Source organism: Meleagris gallopavo, chromosome 3 (genome assembly GCF_905368555.1).
Source record: "Meleagris gallopavo chromosome 3, MGAL_WU_HG_1.1, whole genome shotgun sequence".
Lineage (NCBI taxonomy): Eukaryota > Metazoa > Chordata > Aves > Galliformes > Phasianidae > Meleagris > Meleagris gallopavo.
Genome location: NC_139406.1, coordinates 40155053 through 40180732, shown reverse-complemented (window position 1 = coordinate 40180732; position 25680 = coordinate 40155053). Strand labels below are relative to the sequence as shown.

Genomic DNA, 25680 nt, shown 5'->3' with positions numbered 1-25680 from the left:
ATATATAGAGACAAGCAAACACATGAAAGGAAAAATAGAGCTCTCCTCAGTGCAATCTATACACATGAGAAGTAATTGGGCAGGATTACAATTCATATTATCAGCATGGTCATAGTGCTTAGTATACTTTAGTCAAGTAAATACAAGGTTGATCTGAAAGTAATGGAGAAATACTGCTCTTTGTATCTGTTGTAGTTTCTGTGGAAATAAATAGGAGGCATTACTTTCAGAGCAACCTATGTATTTCACAAGGTAGATTATTTTCTCCATTCTATAATTTCATCTATGTTTAGGCATACATTTCTTTCTCCCAGCACTATGTTCAAATCTACGTAAAGGGAACTCTGTTGTTAAAAGCCTTCCTATCACAGGAATACATTTGTCAATACACTGCTGGAATTGCTATTAACTTCATCTGCTACCACACAGATTGAACTCCTGAACTCCCTGCTGCAGACTGCTATTTAAGGAGGAAAAAATATCTACACAGAGAACAAAAAGAATCCAGTCCAAATGAAAAAGTCAAATAATGTGATCAGTTATGATGATGACCATGTTTTCCTGTTTTATTACTATGTTTTTTCAGGAATCTCATATTCCTGTCATTTTGTGACGAATTGATCCAGCATGTTACCAGATGGGAAACACAGTTAAGGCTCAGTTATTGTGAAAGATTTTTATTAATTATTACTTTTTTATCTAGTACACAAATTGAAAAAATATATTTTTCCAATGTAGGAAAAAAACAAAACTAAGCTTTCTTTTGATTTTTCTAAATTTACCAAATGTCTCCTAGATTTCTTGGTTCTTTTACAATGCCTTTAATTGCTTGTTGTCTCAGAACATCCTTACAATTCAGAAAATGGCTTTTCCCTGCTGTGGCAGTAATTCTTCTCTGGATGACTTCTTGGCATTTCAGAAAATATAGTAGGTCAGGAAATTTTCAGGTTGCATAAATTATGGATCATACAAACATTATTTGTTATCATCATATATGAAGACAATCACTTCTCCACACAAGAAACTGAAAGAATGCCTTAAATGACCACACACACAGCACAAAAAGCAACTACAGAATAGTGGAGTAAACAGTTCACAAACACAGAAGCTTGAAAAAATTTCCTCTTAAGTTACATTGCACATATTTTGAAGGACACTATTCCTAAATATTTGGTCTTTTTGGTAACTAAGAAAAATGTGAATGTAAATCATGAATTATTAGAAATATGATAATAAAACCATGATCATTTATCAGTATTATTTATGAACAAATGAGTCTATCCTATTGAATATACATTTGTGCAAGCAAATCTTTTAATTAAAATACACATTACTCAACCACTGTTGAACTTTATTTGTTTCATATAATCTCACATAATATCAGTGATGATACCTGTTTCTTTATTGTCTTGCTGGTGAATTGACTTGATGGAAAATCCAAGGAAACAGCAGGCTTTTGTTGGCCAAACCTGGTGCTGCAAGAACAGGGGATAGAAAGATCCCAGTTTCATGGAGGAAACTAAGCATAGGGAACAGAAACAGCTACTAAGAGATGTGAGCTGCAAGACCACCATGATAAGGGAACACAAGCAATTCGTACATACTATTTCATCTGTGCTGCTCCTCCCTCATCACTCTCTTTCTCTGCTTCACGTGGATCCCTTCCACGGGTGCCATCCTTCCCGAACTGATCCCATGAGGGCTTCCCACAGGCTGCAGCTCTCCCAGTACTGCTCCACCTCAGGTCATTCCTGCAGGGGTACCCATGGGCTGTACTTCCTTCAGGCCTCATCCACCACTGCCCCGTGGGCTCCTCCATGGTTGCATGGGCAAATCTGCTTCGTGTGGTGCCCATGGGCTGGAATGGGGCAGCCTGCTCCTTTGTGGGCCTCTCTTGGACTGCAGGGAGCTGCTGCTGTGTGCCTGCAGCTCCTCCTGACCTAACCTTGATGCTTGTAGGGCTGTTCTCTCACCCCTCTCTTCTAGCTGCTATTGCACGGGAGTTTCTCTCTTCCTTATATCTGCTTTCCCACACACTCAGCACTGGCAGCAGTGTGTCCCTTTTAGAGCAGTTGAAGCTCTGATCTAACATGAGGCAGCACTGGGCTCTCCTCACAGAGGCTGCCCTGCAGTTCTTACGCTACTAAAACCTGCCACAGAAGACTGGTTGCCCTAGGTATCCACATATACTGATGGCTGTAGCAAGTATATTATGCTGTGTGGTCTCATTTTAAATCATTACTCTTTTAAGCTCAAAAATGTCCTTCTGAAGACATTACTGCTAAAGCAATCCATTGTGACCTGCAGACATGTACGATATGGAAATTAATTCCAGAGCTACAAGTTCTGAATCAATATTTCTATCAGAATGAAAAATGCAGACATGCAGCAATAGCTCATCTAGCTCCGTGTAGAGGAATGAGACACAGCACAATGAACAAAACAAGTCAGGAGAATCAGAGTGGTAAGCAGTATATCAGATATTTTCTCATGTAATCTGCTTTTTCTCCATCACAAGAGGAGGAGTAGGAGACCAGAAGGGTCTAAGATTGGTTCATAAATGCTGCAGCTGCTAATTCCATTCCACTCAGTTTGTATATTAACTACTTCATTACAATATTTTGTGTGAGCATTGAAAATTTGATGAAAATAGGCAATAACTGAGCGTGTTTCAGTGTAACACATTTTGGCTGATAGCTGAAACAGCTATCCTCAACCAATGTAGATGCAAAACTTCATTGAAGACATGGAGTGGTATCTTTAAAGCATAGACATCATAAAATGAATCCATCACAGAACACAAAATTGGTTGCAACTGTGCCTAAGGTGAGCTGAGTTTGTTTTGCTGGCAGTAAGTCTAAAGACAACCTCAAGTGCCTAGAGAAGCTTCAAGAAAATGTAAACAAGGAGCTAGAGTTCAGTCAGACAATCTCTGGGTTATTCTAGAATTTAGAGAGAGTAAAATGGAACTCCTTTGATGCCTGTGAAATGAGCTTTTTAGATATCAACAAACGTTATTTAAAATATGTAAGATGTCTTTTAAGATGCATTCTCAAGCACACATTCATTACTCCTACATGATATCAATTAAAATGGTAGAAAATTGAATATACCAAAACAGGGGAGAACTACCCTGATAAATCCAAACTGTCATTATTCTTTTGTAATACCTTTAAGTTAACAAAGATATGGATAAAAAGTTAACCATAACTTAGCCATAGCTCTTTTTCATATAGTAAAACGAAGGAGTTTCAAAGGATATCTTTCTCAATAACTGATGTACTGACAACACAGATTCACAACATGCTGTGCTATGTGTGTGATAATGTAAAAGTGATATAGCCTCATCCTGAGTTATCATGATGCTCTAACAGATAACAAGGAAATGTGTGACATGTAAATTACAAAGATAACTAGAATTTAGACGCTTTCTAAAAGCAGCGCTCAGAAACCCTTTAAAAGGAGAGAGTGTAGCAGAATCTTAGAAGTAACTAACAGACACAGTAAAAATTGTAACAGAGAAAGCAATTTTCTTCAAATGAAAAACTAATACAGGTATTCTCTGACGTGGATGAGGTGTAAAACAGTAACTTTCACTGTATTCTTGAAAGCGAGAAATAGAGATACTCCCATAATGCACTTTAGGTTGTAGGAAGCACACCATACTGTATTCTTAATACAACATCAGACAATGGGGAAAAAAAATAAAAAAAATTAAAAAAAAAAATAAATCAGTGGATTAAAAAAAAAAAAAAAAAAAAAAAAAAAAAAAGGTCTGTAACTAAATAGGACATTCAAGTTTATGACCAGAAAGTTTAATGCATTGGAAAGTTTTGTTCTACAACATGGTAACATTTTTACTGTAGGAAACAAACCAAAAATGTGCCTTTATTCCCACCAGCTGTTGAGGCAAACTTGTGCTGTTCCTGAAAAAGGAAGGTGAAGCTCTTAAAAATTGAGGTCCTGACTGCAAAAATTTGTGCATAAAAACACAGAAGTCATCACCTGGTAATTATATTATACACTTTATTATGCTATCAAAATAGACCTAAAACCAAGGAACTAGGTTGCAAAACTGCTTGCCAAAATGCTATGATGTCAGTTTTCAGCATTAAAACTAATTATATTGCAAAGAAAATTTTGTTCTACTGTGAAGAGAGTATTGGTGAGCTATCTCTGTCTTTTCCCAGGAAAAGAAAAAATCATAAGGTCTCCGCAATTTTTTTATTATATATTTATCTGCTGCTAAGATACTGTATCATTCTGATTGATTAATGATGGTTTTATCATGACAGGCATTACCATTCTATTCTCTTAAATTGAGAAAAGTAAATTCAGCTAAAATCTCAACTCTGAGGCGTGAGCCAGCCACAAATGAGTAACATCACTTCAATTTTTTAGAGGAGAAACAAATAATCTAATATCCATTGAGTCAATGCATCTTCCTTAATGCTGGGAGGAAGTGACCCAAGCAGTGTGCAGTCTATACAAAAATAGTTTGATATTGACATCCCTGTCCACCCATAGACTTGAAGTTATGCAGCTACATCATTTAATATTTCCAGTTCATGCTGTAATGACTAGGTTTAAAGAATGAACAATCTCTGACACTGTTGCAAGTGAGTATGAAAAGGGAAAAAAAAAAAAATCTTCTGTCTAGATTAGGAAATGACAGAAACAGTAATCTGGGTGTGTTGTCATAGGAACTGCAAGCAGCAGAAACCTCAGGGTTCTTCGTTCTGAATAGAGAGAATGAGAGACTATTTTACAGTCATACTAAAAGTAATAGGTACAAAAATTGGAATATCTGAGGTTCAAAATTAAAACTTTGCTGCCTTCTTACCTTCATGTGCTTTTATATAATTTGCAACTATGGCCTGATGCATCATTTTTCTCACCTGCTAATTTTCTTTCTTAGCTCTAGACTAATTAAATATAGTATTTAAAACTTGAGCTGAACATTAAAGCATTAATTTCTTCACACATACATCCTGGGCTACATCAAAAGAAGTGTGGCCAGGCCAAGGGAGGTGATCCTGCCCTTCTACTCTGTGCTGGTGAGCCCTCACCTGGAGTACTGTGTCCTGTCCTCAGTACAGGAGAGACATGAACCTATTGGAGTGTATCCAGAGGAGGGCCATAAAAATGATCCAAGGAATGGAACACCTCCCTGTGACGACAGGCTGAGAGAGTTGGAGCTGTTTAGCCTGGAGAAGGGTCTGGAGAGACCTAATAGCAGCCTTTCAATATCTAAAGGGGGGCTGCAAGAAGGAAGGGGACAGATTTTTTGGCAGGATCTATTGTGAGAGTCATCAGAAATAAAATCAACAGAAAATGACTCATTTTACCAAAAATATTTATATATTAAACATCTTAAAATTGAATTTTGAATCAATCACTGATGAAAGTATAAACCTACTTTAATCTTGCCTGTATATACTCTTAATGGAGATTATGCAACACCTGAGAATTTAGTCAGAACAAAGTAGACTACAATACTTCACAGTGATATCTTTCAAATCAAAAATTGCATCAATGAAATATACCCTATTACACTGATAACAGAAGTCTAGAAAAATATCGTACTGCCACATATTTAGATGATAAAGTATCAGCTAAATGACAGTTGGTATACCTATACATAGCAAAAATTAGAGAACTGATCATTCAGCTGCTGATCACTCTCCTATTGACACTTTCTCTGGGGGTTCTACTGCTGCTCTGGCTGTGACTTTGCTGAGTTCTTGTTCCCTATTCCTGCTCAGCTTTAGATGTTCATGTACTTGGGAAAAGTCAAATAGACCTTGCTGTCACAGATTAACCACTGCATCAGTTGAGAGCCAGAGAGCTTCATCTTTTTATCTCACGGATTCCAAGTTGATCTGTTTCTGACCATAGCCTCCAGAGCAGGAAAAAAAGCTCTAAGTAGAGTTAGCAAAGAAGTCCTCAGTGGAAGAGGAGCCCAAATGTCCTCTATGCTGACAGTAATCAAGGCATTACCCTGAGCACTGCATTTTGCAACAGCATTATAAATAATCAGAACTGACAAGGAAAAGTCATGTGACAACATAGTGATCCTGAAACATGCCTTGCTTTAAACTATATAATTGATTACCAACACATGTAAGTCATCTACCTCCTTTTATGGTTCATTTTGCTAATGAAACTTTTTGACAACTAGTCACAGATATGCAACACAAAAATAACTGACAGAAGACATTATGAAATAACATATGAACATTGTAGCAGATAACTGATCAGGTGTATATTCTGTTTAATAAACAGTTGTTTATTTTGGCCATCATCTTATTGAAAGGCAAAGGGTTTTATAAATATCTGTTATCACTGCTAATTCTTTTGTTGACAGATATTTCACTGGGAAACTCCACAGGTATTTTTGAATCAATTTTCAAAGTATCAAATTCCAACGACACTGTGCTACTGACAAAGTATTGCCATAAAAGGAAAACAAATCTGATTTGTTTTGTAGATGAAAATCTTGCAGCAATAAGTGACTTTTGCAAACATCATAAAAAAAAAAAAAAGCTAGTTTAAGTCATGAAAGCTTTAAGGAAAGAAAGCTCCAATAAATCTGTCCCTTCCAATGCTTAAGTACATGAAACTAAAAAGCTGTACTTAATTGGAAAAAAAAAGTAATCAGAACTCCCTGTTCTGTTTCTGACTTTCTAAATCCTCATTATACCTTTGAGAGGTAGCATATGAAGCGGAAATTCTCTTCAGAAATCCTGAGTAGACTGTCTTCAGCATCTCATAAACCTCTGCAGAAAAAAAAAATAAATAAAATAAAATAAAATTCAGCTATCCTATTATAATTCTCCACTGTTTCAGATAATATTTACTGTAGTAGTAAGTCCTGGAATGAAGAGATATATTAACAAAAGCCAATATAAAGCAAAAGAGGCTCTTGCAGAGAGAATGTAGGAAGTGGTCCACAGGTATGGTGATCTAGATCACCTAGATGTCCTTATGGAAAAGAAATACACCTTCTAAAAGAACACTTTTGCAAGAAAGTGCTTTGAAAGATGATGCTATCCAATATTTATTTGAATCAATATTCAACCAAAAAGTATCAGCAATTCCCAATCACTTTTAATGAAAAAAGCATTCTGATTTCTAAAGAGGTAAAACATGATTTTGTGTTATAGAAATTTTCATGTCAGAAACTGAATACGCATAGAAGTACGCGTAGACAAAGAAAGAAAAACTCTCTGAAGAGCTGCTCTTAATTCTTAAAAAGAAAACAGTACTGAAGAGCAGATTTTTTTTTTTTTTCCTTGCGTCATTTGAAGTTTCTAAGTACTGATTACCTACTGGGTCTTGAAAACTCTAAGACATGATATTGTAGCTAATACCAAAATGTCAGCCTAGATTTTTGATTTCTTCAGTGACAGAGCTTGAGAGTTCCCATCAGCTCTACAAACACCATGAGGTTCTTAAATAGGGCGTCTGTATTAAATGCACAGAATTGAGAAAGTGAGGTGAACACCAACATCCTCAAATATATTCAGAATATACTGTACATTTTAAGTACTTCACTTGAGTAACTATAATAAAATCAGAATTCAATCATATTCACATAGAAATACTTCTGATTGCATGTAGACTTACGTGAGAATTAACCTGAAAAAATATCTTCGGTGACCATCAGAATGTTACTGTACGTGGAACAGTATAACACTCTAAGATATCTGGCTTTTGAAGGGTATTTTAACAAAGTAAAATTAGTCTCCAAGAGAGTAAGTCACCCTGAGTATCCCAAAACTAATAGATAATATAGGTTGTATCAATATATTAATATATTAACTATAGAAACTGTATTAATAGAGATTAATATGAATGGATTTTTCACATAACTTTATTTTACTTAGTGTTTTTTCTCTTCTTTGGAGGCAAAAGAAATACAAGTTCAAGCACTTGTAAGTAGCTTCACTCATAAGATTATTCCATTAATATTCAGAATGTATTTCCATTTCTTCTTCTGCATTAAAATAAACATCATTTTTATGTCAGAAAAAGAACATTCATGCTTCAGCTGAGCACGCTTTTCAAGAGGTACTAAAAGTGAGTTTTTTTGGGGAAAAAAAAAAAAACTGGAAATACAAATGTGTCCTTAAAGCTATGGTTGTTAGCTGCTTTAACTACACAAGTTATATTTTCAAATGTGCAACTGATATACCTGACATTCTGAAGAAATGATCCTGCACCCTTACTATGTCTTTGAAGCTCATGATAATTGATTTATTACAAGCTTAAAATCATATATTGTGTCTACCACAACTGAAATGTCATTACTTTTTTCTGTTAGTGTTGTTTTAATAATTGCTAGAGAATTATTAGACAAAGATATGATGAACTTTACATAGGATTAAATTTGACAATGTGTTGAGCCCTCTTTAAAATGAGATATTAATATCCTGCAAGGTCTGGATAATGTGCATATATATGTGACAAATGAATTAGGTTCTGCTTATGTACAAGAAGTGAAATTTGCCTATCATAAAAATATAATTACAAAATATATTGAAGTATTTTTCATTACTATATTATTTTGCTTCTTAAATAGTGTTCAGTTATTTCTAAGCTGTTGGATACTGAACTGGCATTGCATTGTAATGAGAAGCAGTCTCATACACCCTGTACTTTTATCCTTCAAACCTACCACATGGGAACTCATCACATCTCAGGTAGAATCCAGTTTAAATATGCATTTTATGGAAAGCTGATGAAACCTGCAGGGTTTTATTCCTGAAGTTCATACTTTTTCCAAGTGAACTTGATGCCAATTCTTTTCTTTGTTCACAGTTTAAATCCTTGTCAAGAATATATGACAAAGTACTCAGCCTTTTGCGCCTAGCACAGATGATAACATTTAATATTAATTATAATTTTACAAACAATAATAAGTACAAATCAATTCAGGAAGAAAAAAACAACATATAGCGATTGTGTTTGCAAAGAGCACAGTTAATTCAGTATGACTGGTAATTGAATTAAAATACTTAAATACAAATACTTGTAAAATCAGTAATATAAATGTGAAAATCATGAGCCAGTCTGTGACCTCGGATAAGATCACACAACTACCATTGTTGTCCATTAAACTAGCTATTACTGAGGGCAGACTCTGGACAATCTGTCTCCAAAATAACCAACACTCATATTACTACACTCACAGTTGTATAAATTTCTTGGAAAGCAGAATCTGGTGTTATGCACTGAATTACCAGTTCTAGTCCAGTCTTAATATTTAAAATCTATGGTAATTAAAAGAAAGAATCTGCTTTTAAGAACATTTTTTTTCCTTTTTCATTAGGTATCAAAAGATGTTATAACCTAGTAATAAGTCCCCTCAAATGAAAATGTTTGTTTGATGTCTTAGGTTGTACATTCACGTTTTATTTCTTCATTGATTTACAAGTTAATTAAGCAAGATTTGAAGTGAGCAAGAGTAAAATTGGGAACAGTTTATGCAATGATTCAGTTTTGAATTCCCTCCAACATCTTTGCATTCTCAAACTAAATAGTTCCTTCTGTAGGCTGCTGAGAAAATTAAACCTAAACCCAAACTGATAAACATAGTACTCTGAAATGTAGATGACTGACTACTGTTTCATGTTGTTCTTTGGAGTGTGTGAAGCATTCCTCTTCTGTTAGCTGTAAAGAGAAAACTGAAAACAAGGAGTGCCACAACTATCCAGATGCATTCTGTAATATTTGCAAGACAGTTCTTTAAATTCTATTGATCTTCCTACTATACAATTTTGAAGTAACTTTTAAAATTTCAGAGTCTAAACAAGACCAGAGATCTCTTTTTTTTTTTCCCCACCAGAAATACATATCATATCTGATTTAGCATAGATACCTGGAACTGGTACAGAACACTGAAGGTACCCTATTAGTATATTAGCATAACTGTCAGAAGGACAGTGTGACAGCATGAAATAAAATTTTTATATGCCAGACACAAAGACAGTAAGCCTGTTGGGTGATAGAAGCTCATCAAAAGATTCTATTTTACCCTGAAACAAACAAACATGCTTTGTTTGTAAATAACTATGCTTGGCTACTGAGAAAAAAAGTATATGAAAAATCACTTGAGAGAAATAAAAAGATGATGATAACTACGTTCAGACCTGTGAGCCTTGTAGTCTCATCGTTATCAAGCCATCATTGCCAAGGATTTTTCTAGAAATTTTGAGAACACCATCAACACATCTGTCTTCCACATTTAACAAACATGAAATCCTGATTTTTATCTGTGGTGAAAGAAATACAAAATGTTTTTATTGCACATTAGACTTTAGACTAACTTGATTAATTTTATTTCTTAAGGAATTTCTGGTGTGATCTATCACATTTAGAATGATGATATAAATGAGTCATTCTTAGTTGTAATAAAAATATTTGTCATTGCAAATGAAAAATTCCTTAGTTTGTTTAGTGGGGTTGTGAAACCCAATAGAGAAGAAAAAAGAAATAGCAAGCATGCTTTGGAAAGTTGATAATAAATTTGAAGTGGCTTATTTAGAACATAGAAACATCAAAGAAATGTAATCTTGAAACATTTGTGTAAATACGGCCCTGTGGCACCCAATATATTTTTGAAGTTAGACTTCCTTTGGAATAGATGATCTACAGTGCCTCTTTTCCCTTTTTGACCTATTTTTTTTTTTTTCTTCTAAATAAGTATCACAGAATATAACACTTTCCCTGCAAGGACTGGCTGAGAACTGGGGCTGTTCAGACTAGATAAGGCTCCGGGGAGACCTGAAAGGGGCCTTTCCATATTTAAAGGGGGCTGTAAGAAAGAAGGGGACAGACTCTATAGTGGGGCCTGTTGTGACAGGACAAGGGAAAATAGTTTCAGACTGAAAGAGGGGGGACTTAGGCTGAAAGGAAGAAATGTTTTATAACAGTGATGAAGCACTAAAGCAGGTTGCCCAGAGAAGTGGTGGAAGCCCTTCCTTGGAGACACTCAAAGTGAGATGGGATGGGGCTTTGAGCAACACAATCTAGCTTGTAGGTGTCCCTGTTCATTGCAGAGCAGTTAAGCGACCTTCAAGAGTCCCTTCCAACTCAAACAATTCTATGGTGACCAAGGGAAACAAACAAGCAAGCAAAACAACAACAAAAAGAAAACCTCAAATTTACAGCATTTCAAGTAATTCTATTCTCCAAAGTTCATTCATACTGTATAGGTAACTTAATAGAGTAAGAGTACTTCATTCAAGTAGTGTAACACTTTTAGTAACACTATTTTATATAAACAAAGTATAAAAGAACATCTAACCGAAAATGAACATTCTATCAGTCACTGGCTTTCAGTTTCCACTTCTTAGAAAAGAAAAGAATGTTTCACTGTCAGGAGCTTCTACAAGCATGCAAGGAAAAAAAAAAAAAAAAAAAAAAAAAAAAAGCACAACAACAACACCCAAAGTGAAATTAAGCATCAGAATTCCATTGTTCTTATCCCTGTTACAGCAAAAGATAAATTTGCTTTTAATTTATTAAGATGTATATATAATTGAAATGGGAGTTTAGTGTAAAATACTTCAGCTTCTTTAATTAAGGCAATTAAAAAGACTACAGGAGAGTGAGAGGAGTGGTTGGGGGATAGTGTTGTGTATTGCTTTTAAGTATACAGGAAAAATTCTTCATTTATCTCAGGATCTTAAACATCTGCAGATACATTTACAGCTGCAGGATAATCACTGGTAGGTAATGTTCGAGTAACTCATAAAGAAATCACATGTACCTTGTTATTTACAGCACATGAAATACTGTTTCCCCTCCAAAAAGATGATGCTCTTCTAAACCATTAGACTTCCAGATGCTGAGCACATCAAGATGACCTCAGCTTTAAATAAACTGGAAATATCTCACTTAAATAACAAGGGTCTCATCTCCAAAAGGAGCATACAAGTTCTAAGCTACAGTTTTTCTTTGTTTTTTACCTTTTTTCTACAATGCAATGGAAAGCACAGCAACAATAGCAGGATAGCAAAGTCCCAGGGTGCAGCAAGTGAAAATACACTCAAATGCAGCAGACATAGAAACAAATCATTAAAAACAAGCAAACAACAACAACAACAACAAAAAAAAAACCACAACCCTGCTTACCCTTAGAAGGCCTCAGGTACACAGAGACCCCTATCTCCACTGCCAATTCTTAAATGAGGTCTGGGAAGGGACAGATCCTGGCTCCACTCTTTCCAGTCACTCGGGGGCACTGCACACACCTGAGCTCCCCTGGGTTAGCCCTGCCTTCCCACTGAATGCTCAGTCACTGTTTCAAGCTGTGACTCAGCACTTCTGCTACATTCTTGATTAACAAGAATTACAGAGGAATATTGTCTATAAGATTAGCCCCTTTTTTTAGAAACGTAAACTGTAAGATATGTTTCCTTCTAGAACCAATGAAATATTAACTCTTAACTCTATTAACTATTCAAGAAATTTCAGTACTATCTTCAGTTTGTCACTAATTGTGATCTCATAATGGTTAGGAATAATCAATGCCACCTAGTAGGTAATCAGTAGTAGGGCCATAGTGGGGGATCTCTTTGATTATAAAAATACAAGTCTTCAAATACCTGAGGGAAAAATAAATAAATAAATAAATAAATAAATAAATAAATAAATAAGCTCTACCTCCTGTTACAGAGATTTATTTAACATGGTATTCATTGTCTTCAAACATTCAGTTCCAAATAATTGCAAGAAAATCATAATTAAAGAAGGAAACTTAATGAGATTCAAAACTGTGAGATTTAGTACATTCTGTAAGCTCTGCCTGCTAAAAAACAGATTTTGATATAATGTCCTTCACATTTAACTCGAAAGTGTAGAAGATCTTCCTCTAAATATTTTTGAAAGCAGTGAATAAAAATCGAACAGGTGGCAAAATCCTTTGTGCAATATCAGCACAGATGAATAGCCCATCACAATGTTTGGTTGTTAATGGACACCAGATGTCCAGACAGACACAAAAAAAAAAAAAAAAAAAAAAAAAAAAAAAAACACTAAAAACTTTACCTTTTCAGCCCTGTTTTAATGCAGTTTTATAAACAATTTACAGCCGTAACTAGTAATATCAATGCCAATCTAAAAAGAACATAAACAAATGTTTTGCTCTTTGAAAACTGATTTTCAGTTTTCAGGCTGAGAACAGTTTTTTTCTTTACCGTTTTCTGTTAATACATTACACTCACAAAATTCTGAAATCATTCAGAGAAATATAAAAAGCCTGTGTTTCATCTACTTTCAGCACTTGATTGGCATCTTCTGAGGAGCTCTCTTACTTAAAGCAATTATATGTGACAGTAACCACTGATCTGAAGCAGAATAAGGTCATTTGTGTGGATTCCATGTGTTTTCTGTGAAAAGAGAGAATGGAGAACAATGTTACTGAAAATGAGAAATTAGTTTGTCTCTCTTACAGAATCTGTAAAACATAGGTTTTTTTTCATTAGGAAAAAAAAAATGAATTAGTGTTAATTCCATCAGATACTTTTTCTGAAACCAAAGTTAAAGTATATTTATCAACAGACACTTCAAATTCCATCTGTTGGAACTGGTCAGGAATTCAGAATCAAAAAGGAGCAAGAAGTTATAGTATGGCAAGGTCTCTGGAAGAGCAACCACCTAGAAATTGTCTTAGTTTCATCTCCCTTGCAGAAAAACGGGACTTGATCAAAACTTGTTTTTTAAATTGCTCTAAGAGTTTAACTACAGGACTTCATGATCTTTTCATGAGAGGAATAACTCAAATGATCCACTAGTTTAAATATGATTTATTCTATGAATTAATATTATTATACTCTGAAATATTATCACAACTGAAAGAAATGGGAGAAATCGACTATTAAATGACTTTGATACCTTAATAACAAGTGATAGAATTAAGTTTTCTCCCAAGTTGCAGTTCTATTCTCGAATGTCTAACAGAGATATCCTTCATACTGATGAAGTTACAAGTTTCCTGTGATTTCAAAAGCATGTATTCCACATTCATTACTAACATAATCATATCATCATATTAGTCTAATATACAAAAGTAATGGAAAAGTGCAGTGCATTTTTAGGCTTTCTAGAAACCAACATATTTTGAATTAAAATGGCATAAGAAAGTGATGTCCAAAAAGGCATTGCTAGAAAATCAGTAAGTTATAGGTCTTATTTTAATGTAAAAATGTATACTTATGTAAATCCAAAATCAAAAAAGTCTGTGAGGATAGAGATAAAAAGTAGATCCTCATTTCATAGTACTGTCACTGAAGGTAAGTGGCAATAAAGATCTTTTTAAGCTATTTATTTTGTTCCGAATTCTCTGTTGTGTGCATGCTTATATGACTATTCAAATAAAATCTGCTCTTGAATATAAATAGTACACACTTTATGTGAGGGAGTGCTTAAGTATCCAAATGCTGCTATGAAAAAAGATTTACAGCCCTTAAGAAAAATGTAATTACTATATTCACATTTAATATAATTAAATAAACTGAAAAAGAAGTGAAGCTAAATGTACTTAAAATTGATGGTTAAAACTCTATGGTTCCTGAGACACTGAGCTGAATTCAAGTAATTGAGTACTCAGTGTTATGGATTCTTCTTCACTGTCTCTTTTGCTTGATCTTGGTAAAAAGAAAGATCTTTCTTTAAAGAGATAAGCTAAAAAATACCCAGTGGGCGTAAATAAACTGTCTAGATTTGTAAAATCCCAATGATTGAAGGATATGTAAGCTTCAGAAGCAAGATAAAGTATTAATGACTAGAAAGAAGAAAGAGATGACACATGAAGGCAGCAGGATTTTTGTCTTCCTCAAGACCAATCATGCAACTACAAAGGGAGAAACAAATTACAAAGGCTCTCTTGGTTTAAAAAAGAATATTTATGGCAGTATCTTTCCATTAATCAGACAAGCAGGAAATACATACAATAAAACGATCTTTCCTCTTACCACTGGGGATTCATTTGAAAGAGAACCTGGACACAGATAAAGGTACATGATCAACCTCTTCATTAAAGCAAGTTTGACTTGTCAGTCTGCCCTCTCTTTCTCTGGCCTTTCATACCTAATTAAAACTCTTAAGTATCTATTCTTTATGAAATGTGGTTCAACTTCAACACTACATTTGCCTTCCACTAAATTTTTAGGATTTACACTTTCTTATCTTTTATTGTACAGAAGTGTGTTCTTGAAATGGAACAGCAGTTGCTTTAGATTAATCTAATTAGTGACATTTTCATATTAATTTTAGGAAAATTTTAAAGGACTTCAATGGCCCAATTTCTCCACTGCTAAATATTACAGAGATTTCATTGAAACTGGATGAAGCTTTGAGCAGCTTAGTCTAGAGGAAGATATCCCTGCCTAAAGTATGGGGGTTGGAACTAGATAATCTTAAAGGTTCCTTCCAACCCAAATCATTCTATGATGCATTCTATGAAATGGACAGTTTAAAGTTCCTACTGAATTGGTAGAGAAGACTGAAGTTCCAAAATATTTATCTTAATACTTATATAGATTTTAATGGTCTGAATTTTAATTTTATTATCTTTTTCTTCATCACACCTAAGGTTTATGCTGACTACCAGAACAAAATACAAATTACAAATTGAGCTTATGTTATAAACAGTAATAAACACAAAAGTTCTTCTTATAATTAAGCATAAATCAAAGTTGGAAAAGTACATTTTATATTGTTTTATTTTCATTTTCAAGATGTTGGCAGTTTGTTTTTATCGATTTCCAAAATTCTGTAAATCAGAAGATACCTTAGTGTAAAGACTTGTTTTTACTTGGTCAAGAGTCTATTATAACTTATCATAGAGTATTATACTCCTAGGAAAAAAAATATATATACTCACTGAATTTATAGAGAACATCTTGCAGAAAGCAATAGCTATAGTCTGTAAACACACAAATAAAAATAGCCATTTTCTGTCTGGAAACACAAAAGGCTGGAAACATTAGTTAAGCCTCCTTCTGACTTTATTAAATTAGCTCTGAATTTATGGCTTCTTAATAGTGAAATACATCTTGGTTTTAAGAGCAGCTAAAATATATTTAGGATTAAATATTTTCTTGAGCACTCTTAGGTTTTAGAAAGACTGAAAAATTCTAGTTAATTATTTTTTAATTAAATTGCCAGTTCTCTTTTAACGCTACAGTGAAGCAGAAGAGTTAAAAAAATACACGGAATTAGCTAAAGTTCCTTTTGAAGTTCTTAAAGGATAGGCTTAGCTTTGGCTACACTGTGAAGGGGAAGATGTAATTAAGTGAAAACTGAGATAAGAACGTTTTCAGCTACAGGTCATAGAGAACTATTATCAATGAACAATCCAACTCAAATTCTTTATTTCAAACATATATTAATGGGAAGTGTTTTAGCCAGCTCATTGGAATGTGCTCATTTCTCTACCTTGTCGGAAATCAGCTACCATTGCAGATAATGTCATTGTTTGTACCTGTTTGTAAACACAGCAGAACATACAGATCAAAAGTATTTTCCCATACCTAAAGGCAATAGAGTCCATAGGGGCTGTATCACAAATGAGTCTTTAAACTAAAGTATAAGAAGAAATAGAACAGAAGGAATTACATTTTTACTGTGCATCCAGTATAGCTGTTTTGATACCCCTAAGGTTAACATCTTCTTACAAAATTTAAAACATTGAAAAAGTACATGAAGATGCAGGTCAAAATTCCACTTGTCCCCACAGATGTGGCTTCAGCAGCATGAGATAGGCCCAATACAGGTGGAAACATGTTACTGCGTAGCGACTTCTTTAGGATACTAGGAAAAGTTATTTAAGCATTTGAAAAAAAATTGAAAGCATAATGCAAGGATTTAGAAAAAACTTAATGAAGCTGTTCTTAATCTGAATTCTTTTGCAGTCTCAGGCACACTCACACTTCATATATGAAAGGAGACCAACACTTCTTCAAAGGAAAGCAGTGGTGAATACTAAGCTTCAATGGAATTTAATTGTGTCAGCCTGCCCTGGTACAGTGCTCTTCCCACCATGACACACAGCGCCGCTACCCTGGGCCACAACAAAGGTACACATAGCACAGCATCCTGTCCCCAACTGAAGCCTGTAAGAAGCAATTTAGGAGTAGTATAATTAGAGGACGAAAGTATTTTATGTCTTCTCTCATAAGCAGCTTTTCCATACCTTTGATAGTTCTTATTGTCCTTCCCGGGACCTTTTAAAGGTATATTTTTGAGAAGAAAAAAAACTAAAATGCTACAGAGTATAACAGAAGCTGCTGCACCATGGTTTTAAATAAAGAAGAAAGGGATTTCTAATCATTTATCCTACTTCTGACTGCTATTGGACATGGAGATCATATAAGGTTATCATACGCTATTTATTACAACTCCAAAATTTCATTCTTGAATGATAAGGCTAAGATAAATCACTGCACATATAGAGGTTGAGGTGAGGACTCTCTTTAAATCGTTTCACATTTACCTTCTCTGACTTTCTTCTGGCATTTTGTTCCCAGGTCATTAGGAAGCCCTTTTGACATTTTTACTTTTTTGTTGTTTTTTTTTTTTCTTTTTTTTCTTTCTTTGAGTACATTCATTGTCCACTTGGAGTCACTTTTTCTTCTCAAGTGCTCCTGGCAGCTTCTGAAGGAGTAAGAACAAAAGCTGTACTTGGAGAGAAACAAGCGGAGTTGTCTCTCAGTGGCAGTCTGTCTCAATCTCAAAAGAAAGAAAGAAACCCTGACTATGCTCAGAGCTTTTTTTTTTTTTTTTTTTTTTTTTTTTTTTTTTAATACATTGAGACTTAATTGTTAAAGTAACAAAACTTAAATTTTACCAACGACATCCATAGGGGAAAAAAGAAAAGACTAAACTTAGGTTCACTTTGGGCACTTGTATGAACTTGTCTAGTTTAAACATCAAGTATATAAGCATTTTGAAAAAAACCAAGAGCATCTCTTTTTTTTACCTAGACAGCCCAGTAATATTATAACAAACTCCACTTCCTATTTATGCCTCTGAAATTTCATTTCCCTTGACCAGATAACCCCTTAAGCAAGGTTACAAATATGAAAATAAAAGGCTCAAAAAATGCCAGAACCCTTGCTGAGTTCAGTCTAGTTCAAATACTGGCTAATGGTGTGAAGCTTAACATCTTTTTAAACAACAAAAAAAAAGTTTACTCAGTCCCCCAAGCATATTTGTCTTGTTTTATTTCAGAGATATACAGAATTTATTTTGGCATATAATCTTCTGAAGCATCCAGATTAATCTCTAGTACATTCCATTAGCATCTAACTTGCCTGTCAAACAGTCTGTATCATTAGCAGTAGCATCTGCTACCAAACTGCAGAGAGAGCTGCAGATTTAATGAACAGGTGTTTATTTAATACTGAATTTATTTTAAAGGTGTTCTATTATCAATTGATATGCTTCCAGCTATACCAAGATGCTTCAGGAATAAAAAGTATCAGGCACTTAATGAGAATTCTGTCTCTAACAAGCAAAAAAAAGACTGTGAAACAGGTCAAATTCTCCCCTTGGCAATACTGGTTAAAAAAGTTTTCCTTGCAAATGCATAAAAATAAGACAACAAAAGATACAGCTGTTAATAACAATAACCCTTGTTTGCACACTATTTCAGTATAACTCAAGTACTAAGAATGTCAGGGGAAAGTGTGAACTCTTTCAGGAGTTCAGAGGAATTACAGAAAACTGAAATTCTTATTTTTAACCTCTGCTTACCCACCTTTCTGACTGAGAGCAGAATATATGCAAGACCATTAACTCAACTTTATAAATGGATGAAAATTTGAGACTAAACAACTCCAAAATAAAAAAACACATAGATCATCCACATGAAATTTTGCAGCAGGTAGTAATTCTAGCCTCACTAGAATCCCATGTGCTTATACCTTGTTTGTTAAGCAAGAGTTCATTGTATACCTCTCTTGACCCAGTTAAATAATAACATGCATCTTGTTTTAGACAAAACTTGTTTGCCAACCGAATGACATAAATCTGGTTCTTTTTAGTACCACAGTTCATACTCAAGTCTATAGGAATGACTTTCAAAATAGGTGGAATATTATTCCATTTTTCTCTTATTATCAAAGTGCAGAAATGTATAGAATTAATTTGTGAGACCTCGAGTTTATATGAATCTGTGCAAAAAGCTATAAATAAAGTGATGCACAAAGATCCTGAATTAAACAAAAGATCAATAAGCTTACTCTATTTAAACTTCTTCTGATATGTAAATGAGAATGGTCATGGTTTTTTTCTGGCAAAAGGACATTCTGTGGCTGTGCTAACTGCAAGACAGAATATCATCTCAGCTGATACTACTTCACAGAATTCTCGACTAAATTTATATATTTTTTTTTTTATATGTGTACACAAAGGTCTTTAGCTAAAAATAACAACGATAAAAATCCATTTGAAAAATTTCTGTTGTGACCAGAGTATGTCACAGAGAAATTTATTCACTAGTGAAGTACCAGAGAGCATTTGTAGCACAGTGGAGACTTTTAAGGTGGCTATTTTTTGCTTCTCTCTCTCTTATTTTTTTTTTTTTTCCCCCCTGACAGTATTTAATCCTGAGGGGCTTTATTTTCTTCACTGTGCTTCCTTGTACATTTTCTCAATGCCAGCCCAGAAGATGAGCGGTAAAGAAATTTCTTACAAGAGGAATGTTCATAATTTATGAAATAGTGACATAGAAAGATATGAGGAGAAAGAAAAGAGGAATACAGAAGAGAATGGCAGCCCTCAAGAAAAGTCTAATGAAAAGAACCACGGAAATGAAACAAGGATGATTCTTGAAACTCATTTGTTGAAATTTTGAATTAAAAACTAGTAAGCATTAGGGGGCTAATTTAAAGTATTTATTGTAAAGAAGGGCTTGCAGTATATGACATGAGGATAGATTCAGAAGCTGGTGAAAAGAGGAGAAGGGAACTGACAGCTGTAATGGAGACTGGGAACTATAGAAGCCATATCAACACAGCCAACTCCAAAATGAGACTCTTGTCAACTTCACCACTGTCAGCACTGCTCTCTCTCCTCTCTAGAGGAGCTTTCTTTTCTGATTGCTATGTGGAGTTTGTACCTCGGGGGATAACGCCACGTTATTTTTCACTTTGTGGGTAGTCATCTGTCTCTTTAAATTGACATCAGGTGACAGCTCAGGACCTTCATACCAAAAAGCTCTTACTGACTTGGTGGAAAGTAAGAAATGTAATCCAGCGTGCAATCTGTTTTTTCAGCAGATTTTTTATGAGAGCAACCTCAAAGAAGACCCTGTTTTTACCTGCTTCTCTCCCTGACACCACTGGTTCATATGCAAAAGTATGCTACTCTGGGTTCATTTGTTTTACTGGCACACAGCGCACTGGGGCTTTAACAACAGCTGGTGCTGCTGACTTGTGAAATAATTATTTGCAGTGACAGTTGTGCCATCTTCTTGTGTGGTTGTGTTTTGTTTTTTTTTTTCCTTTTTCTCCATAGGATTTATGTATAATTCAGAAGAAGGAAAGATGTGAAAATGGAAATCTGTCTACTGAGAAGACACAAAACTTTTTAGATGCAGGTAGCCAATTAATGTGCAGACAGGAACAGAGTTCCGCTGGCTACAGAGCACTAGCCATCCTGCACTGCCCATGCACTTCATTGAAACCCAGAAATTGGCCATAGCAACAATTCTGCCATGAGGACATTAATGCTAAGTAACTAATCAGGGGCAAAAGTCTTGTTCTTTCCAGGCAGGCAATGGAACCTTCTCTAGATCTGTATTGCATGTCCACTTTTCCACTTGATGTCACCAATTGGTATTTTATATATTCAGATCCCAAAATATGTAATAAGGAAGAGGGACTGCGATTTCTTCCTTTACTTTTAAATCACAGAGGTTCCCCTTGACAAAGCAAAAGAGGGATAAAAAAGGGGGAAAGCAGGAATCAAGACAAATGATAAAGAACAGGTTCAACAATTGCTGTATCCACTTTGAATGGCTCTTGATGAGATGTACCTGTCCCATTTTCAGAAAAGGAGCATTTAAGGAATATGAGAGAAGATGAAAGTATTGAGAACAAAGGTAATTTTTTTTTCTTTTTTAAGTACCATCATTACTGCAGATCAGAAAGAAGAACTGATGTTAGAACCAAGACAGGAGGGAATTGAAGGGATGTATCCTCTATAGATCAAGGGGAAGTGAGCTGGTGTTAGAGATCAGTAACAGAGAAAGAAGGAAGGACCACTGGAAATAAGCAAAGTGGTGAAAGATGAGAAAGGAGTAGTAAAATGGGGGGATTGTTGCACAACATTGCATTGCTGGAGAGGGAATTCAACAACACTCCAAATAATTAAATATTTAGGGCAGCGTCTTTTATGCCCTTTCCCCAGACTAACATCAATCCACCATCTCTCCTCCTCCTTGGGGTATCACTTCTTGATATGGGTGTCCCACAGCCATGGTCTCTCAGAACTTCCTCCACTGTCACAAAACATCTCCTTCCCAGAGTGTGTCTCCAGCCATGCCCCCAGCAGCAGTCCCTCTGTGCTTCCTTCACTTCTCAACTGTCTTCTTACAAGTCCCCTTTCCTCAGTAGCTGGGGCTCTTTCTTAAATATTTCAGGGATGAGGATCCCACTGATTGTTCTCATTGGCATCAGAACCATCTGAGACTGTCACAGGTGTCTCATGGCCTCCCCCACGCAGGGCGCCCTGCAGCCCCCTGCCCAAACACCGCGCAGTTGGCTGCACAAGAACTGGCATAGATCAGGAGACAAAGTAAAGATCACTCAAGGCCAGATCCCTCCTAGGATTAAGAAGCATTCATATGCAAATCACTCGATCTCCAACAATGTATATAAACAAAAGCACATATTCATGAGGATTAAAAGCAAAGCAGAATGATTAACTAAGCCCCCTCCAAGAGCTGTCATTGTAAAAAATACCATCAAAAAATCTTTTAGATTCCTTCACACAGTCAGCTGTTAATTACAGGCCTAAAATTGTTGTAAATGAAAGAATAATTCATTTCATCAATAAATAAAGACTAATGCTGCAGGTGTTGCTGCATAAACAGTAAGTATATTTAATTGCACTCTAAACTGATCTCTGTCCTTTCCTTAACCTGTCAATTAACTACAGTAATTATGATTGGTTTCATCATCTGCCTTTCCTTTACAGCTAGGGTAAATTCTTACATTCTGTCCTTCTGTTGGAAATATCTAGATAATTTTTGTCAGAATGGTATCTCTGATAAAAGCTGATTTTATTTGCGATTGCAATGGCGGGCGTCCCGCAAGCAGGAGCTCACCTATGGACACAACATGACAGCCTTTATACCCTGTTTTCTCCCCCTTGCCTCCCCCCCTCACCTGTTTCCCCACTGGCTGGGTACTCCAGGTTCACAATCCTATCAGGTTTACATTTGTTAATTTTTTTTTGTTATCTGGTGTCAGTCCTGTTGTCTCCAAGATGTCTCAACACTCTTCTTGTTCATATTGATACGGTGATTTTCTTCAGAGTCTTTGTTAAACAAAGAGTACGGAGGGAAAGTGCCCGGTCTTCCTCAATACCTTCTTCGGGCACTCCCTGAGGCATGTAATGAATGTTCCTTTTAATTTGCACAGGATACTCTTGCAATGTGTGTGACATATATTTTCAATGTTGGCTATACATAAGTTGTTACTAGCTTACATATATATCCTTTAATTCTCTATTCTTATCTATACTCCATCTATCTAATCTCTACAGATATATAAAAATACATATTACTTTACTTATATACTGAGTATGTGTTGTTGGGAAAGATTCATCTAGAGGATTAGCAATGAAAACTTATCAGAGAATCCCAATAAAGTAGAAAGGCCCCCTGAAAAGAGCTATTAGTTCTAATAAAGGACCCAAATTGTAGCAGAGTCCATGAAATTAACAACATTCTTATTTTGTTCTGATGAAGAAACAACATTCGATTCCCAGACTTCTTAGTGAACAATCTTTTCCCAGTATGACTGAAAACATTTCTGTTTGCTTACTTGTAGCTGTCTTTGCAGTAAACAAGGGCATTAGTTGTACCAGTTTTTAAACAAAACACTATATTTTTGCCCATGTAGGTTAAGATCAGAGGTATTGCCTTGAAAAACTATGACAACTTCATTAAAGTCCACTGGCACACACAACCTCAGAGATGGTTTAGGTCTCTCTCCTCTAAAGCCATGTGTAAGACTTCTAGAACTGGTCACTGAAATAATGAAAACTAGAGGTTTATCTGACAAATACTTAAGAGATAAATCTCCAACTACTGACAATAATTTTTATGATCACTAAATAATTGAATAGAAGAAACAAATACAATGCCCATAAGAGCAGTTTGCTTGAGAAAAAATAACAAGATGCATTTGATTACATGAAGCATGAAAGTGATTAAAAAAACCAAATGCTGCCTGAGCAGGTGATACACTGCCTTCAAACCAGCCTCAATCAGGAACACACGATGACTAAGTGTAAATGCTTTGCTCTCCAAATATTGGATTTCTCTGATTTGATATAATGTCTCTTTCTTTCTTAACTTGTTTTCATCAGGATTGGCTTACAGCACAAGGGGGAAGGGAGTAAAAGATGCTCTACAAAAGTCAATTCAAAGGAATTTTTTAACAATCTAATCATTTATGCTGTGCAGTGTAGTTCAGTGTAATGTATATGTGTTTGTTTTTTTCTTATATGGGAAAATAAAAGGCATCGGAATAGCAGCACAGATGTAGAAAAACAAACAAAAGAGAATCCTATACCCTGCTGCCTGGGAGCATTGCTAAGGTCTGGAACAAACAGATTTCTTTGCAAAAATTGTTGCTGAGCTTTCTTAGCAACAGACATCTAATCCAAAAGGGAAGGTATTATACAGAAACCAGAGCGAAGGAGGTGAAGGAGAAAGAATATGAGAACTAAGCATAACTTCAGGGCTTTGATTGTCTGAAGCAACTTACCCCTTACTGGATTTATTTTGAGTTACTTAGGAGAGAAACATTATTGTGCTAATATTTGAGCCTTACAGGGAGAAGGTGCGCTGTTAAGTTAAAACAGAGCGTAGAAGAGCATAAACTCCTGTTTGCCGCACATCTTCTCAGATTGCTGTTTAATCAGTGTCTTCACAAAAGCACACATAATGTACTAAGCATGAAAGGACTGATAAAAGTACATAAGCCGTCAGGAGCCTAGCTGGACATTTTGCAGATATAACCAACATAAAATGTAACCTTGGTTATAGAACCGTATTCGTACGGTCTTTTGGTACAAAAATTCTAAAATTAGTAGTCTTTTCATTACCAGAGTTATTCTTTGATGTACTCTTCTGAAGAAGCTACATTCAGCCATAGGTGGTTCACAGAGTTAAGAAAAACACACCTTACATGAAAAGGTTTGTGATGTCCTGCTGACAAACAGTCCAAGTTGTCATTACTTGCTAAATGCTAAACTTATTTGCAAAATGACCAGGGGATAGAATTAACTATAATTTTGCTTTAAACCTGACTTGCTTCTGGTGCCTTTTAATTGTCTTGATACAAATCACAGATATTTTAATTACAAATTTCTTAACTGTTGTCCTTCCTCTTGGCTTCCCTACACTGCAGATTAATTACGCAAATGTATACCCTATTTGCAGAGAGTCATGCAAATTACCATTACCAGTATGTGCAGCAACCCAGCATGAAGATCTTCACATCCCCCACTCGTTTCCTCATTCTTCAATTCTTGCTGTTTGCTCCAGTCCTCCAATTCTCCACTAGGTCACTTTGAGAACCTCAAAAAAAAAACACAAAAAAACTGACATCACACATACATACATATATACACACGTAGTCACACCTGGTTTTAATAATAGCTGCCTGCTATTCCCACCCATTGCCCCTGGCTTTTTTTTAAATGCACATCATTGACTGCCCATTTTAAGTCATCCGGAGGAAAAAATAATGGAGCTTCTTATTACTGACATAAAAGTCTAACAAATTGTAAGTGGAAAGAGAATTTGAAAGGCTGTCAGAGTTTGAAGTATGATTTTCAGCTTTTGTGTTTTCAGTGATTACAACAACAGACTAGGCTCTGATTCCTCATCCTTATGGCAGTAGGAAAATTTCTAACTCTATTCTCAGGTTTCCTGAGAATGCTTGGGTTTCACAAAATTCTAAAAATATAACACCATATAAAGGAATATGGAGTTCTACATCCTTCTACTGAAGTGCCTTTGGTCCTCTACAACCAATTCTGACAAAGTTTAAAGTCACTCTATTACTTGGAATGAATACTAGAGAATTTCCTTAATCATCATTTTTCAGCTCAAGATTTCAGTGCAAACACATTTAATAGTAAGAATTGGCATATTCATACTCAAGATAAACACTGATATCAAACTTTTCAAGCAGCTAAAGCTTATGATTTATTTCCCAACTTGAGAAACAGGAAACATATTTTTAGCTTTTCTGACTTAAAAGCAGTTCCATAGTGATGTTTAAAATGAGGTGCTCAGCTGTTTGGAGCTCCAGACAGGCTTATGAAAATTTGAGCTCAAAATTTTTGTATGATATTACACATGGCACAATGCTTCAGCACTGTAATTAACATATATTTCAAAAAAGTGCTATGTAATCTGTTATCATG

The 25680-nt window shown here is 35.2% G+C and overlaps 1 long non-coding RNA gene across 5 annotated transcripts in view; it reads right to left on the bottom strand.

Moving 5' to 3' along the window:
* Positions 1-23137, bottom strand: part of LOC146544670 (uncharacterized) — a 38930-nt gene extending 15793 nt beyond the window's left edge. Inside the window, exons 1-3 of one of the 5 annotated variants that reach the window (XR_014882413.1) lie at positions 10155-23137; positions 6704-6779; positions 1394-1751 (exon numbers count right to left, since the gene is read on the bottom strand). This is a non-coding gene — a long non-coding RNA (uncharacterized LOC146544670). Of the gene's footprint in view, positions 1-1393 lie in introns of all 5 variants that reach the window. The other 4 variants (XR_014882412.1, XR_014882411.1, XR_014882414.1 and 1 more) reach the window with 4 other exon arrangements.
* Between the last annotated feature and the right edge of the window lie 2543 nt (positions 23138-25680).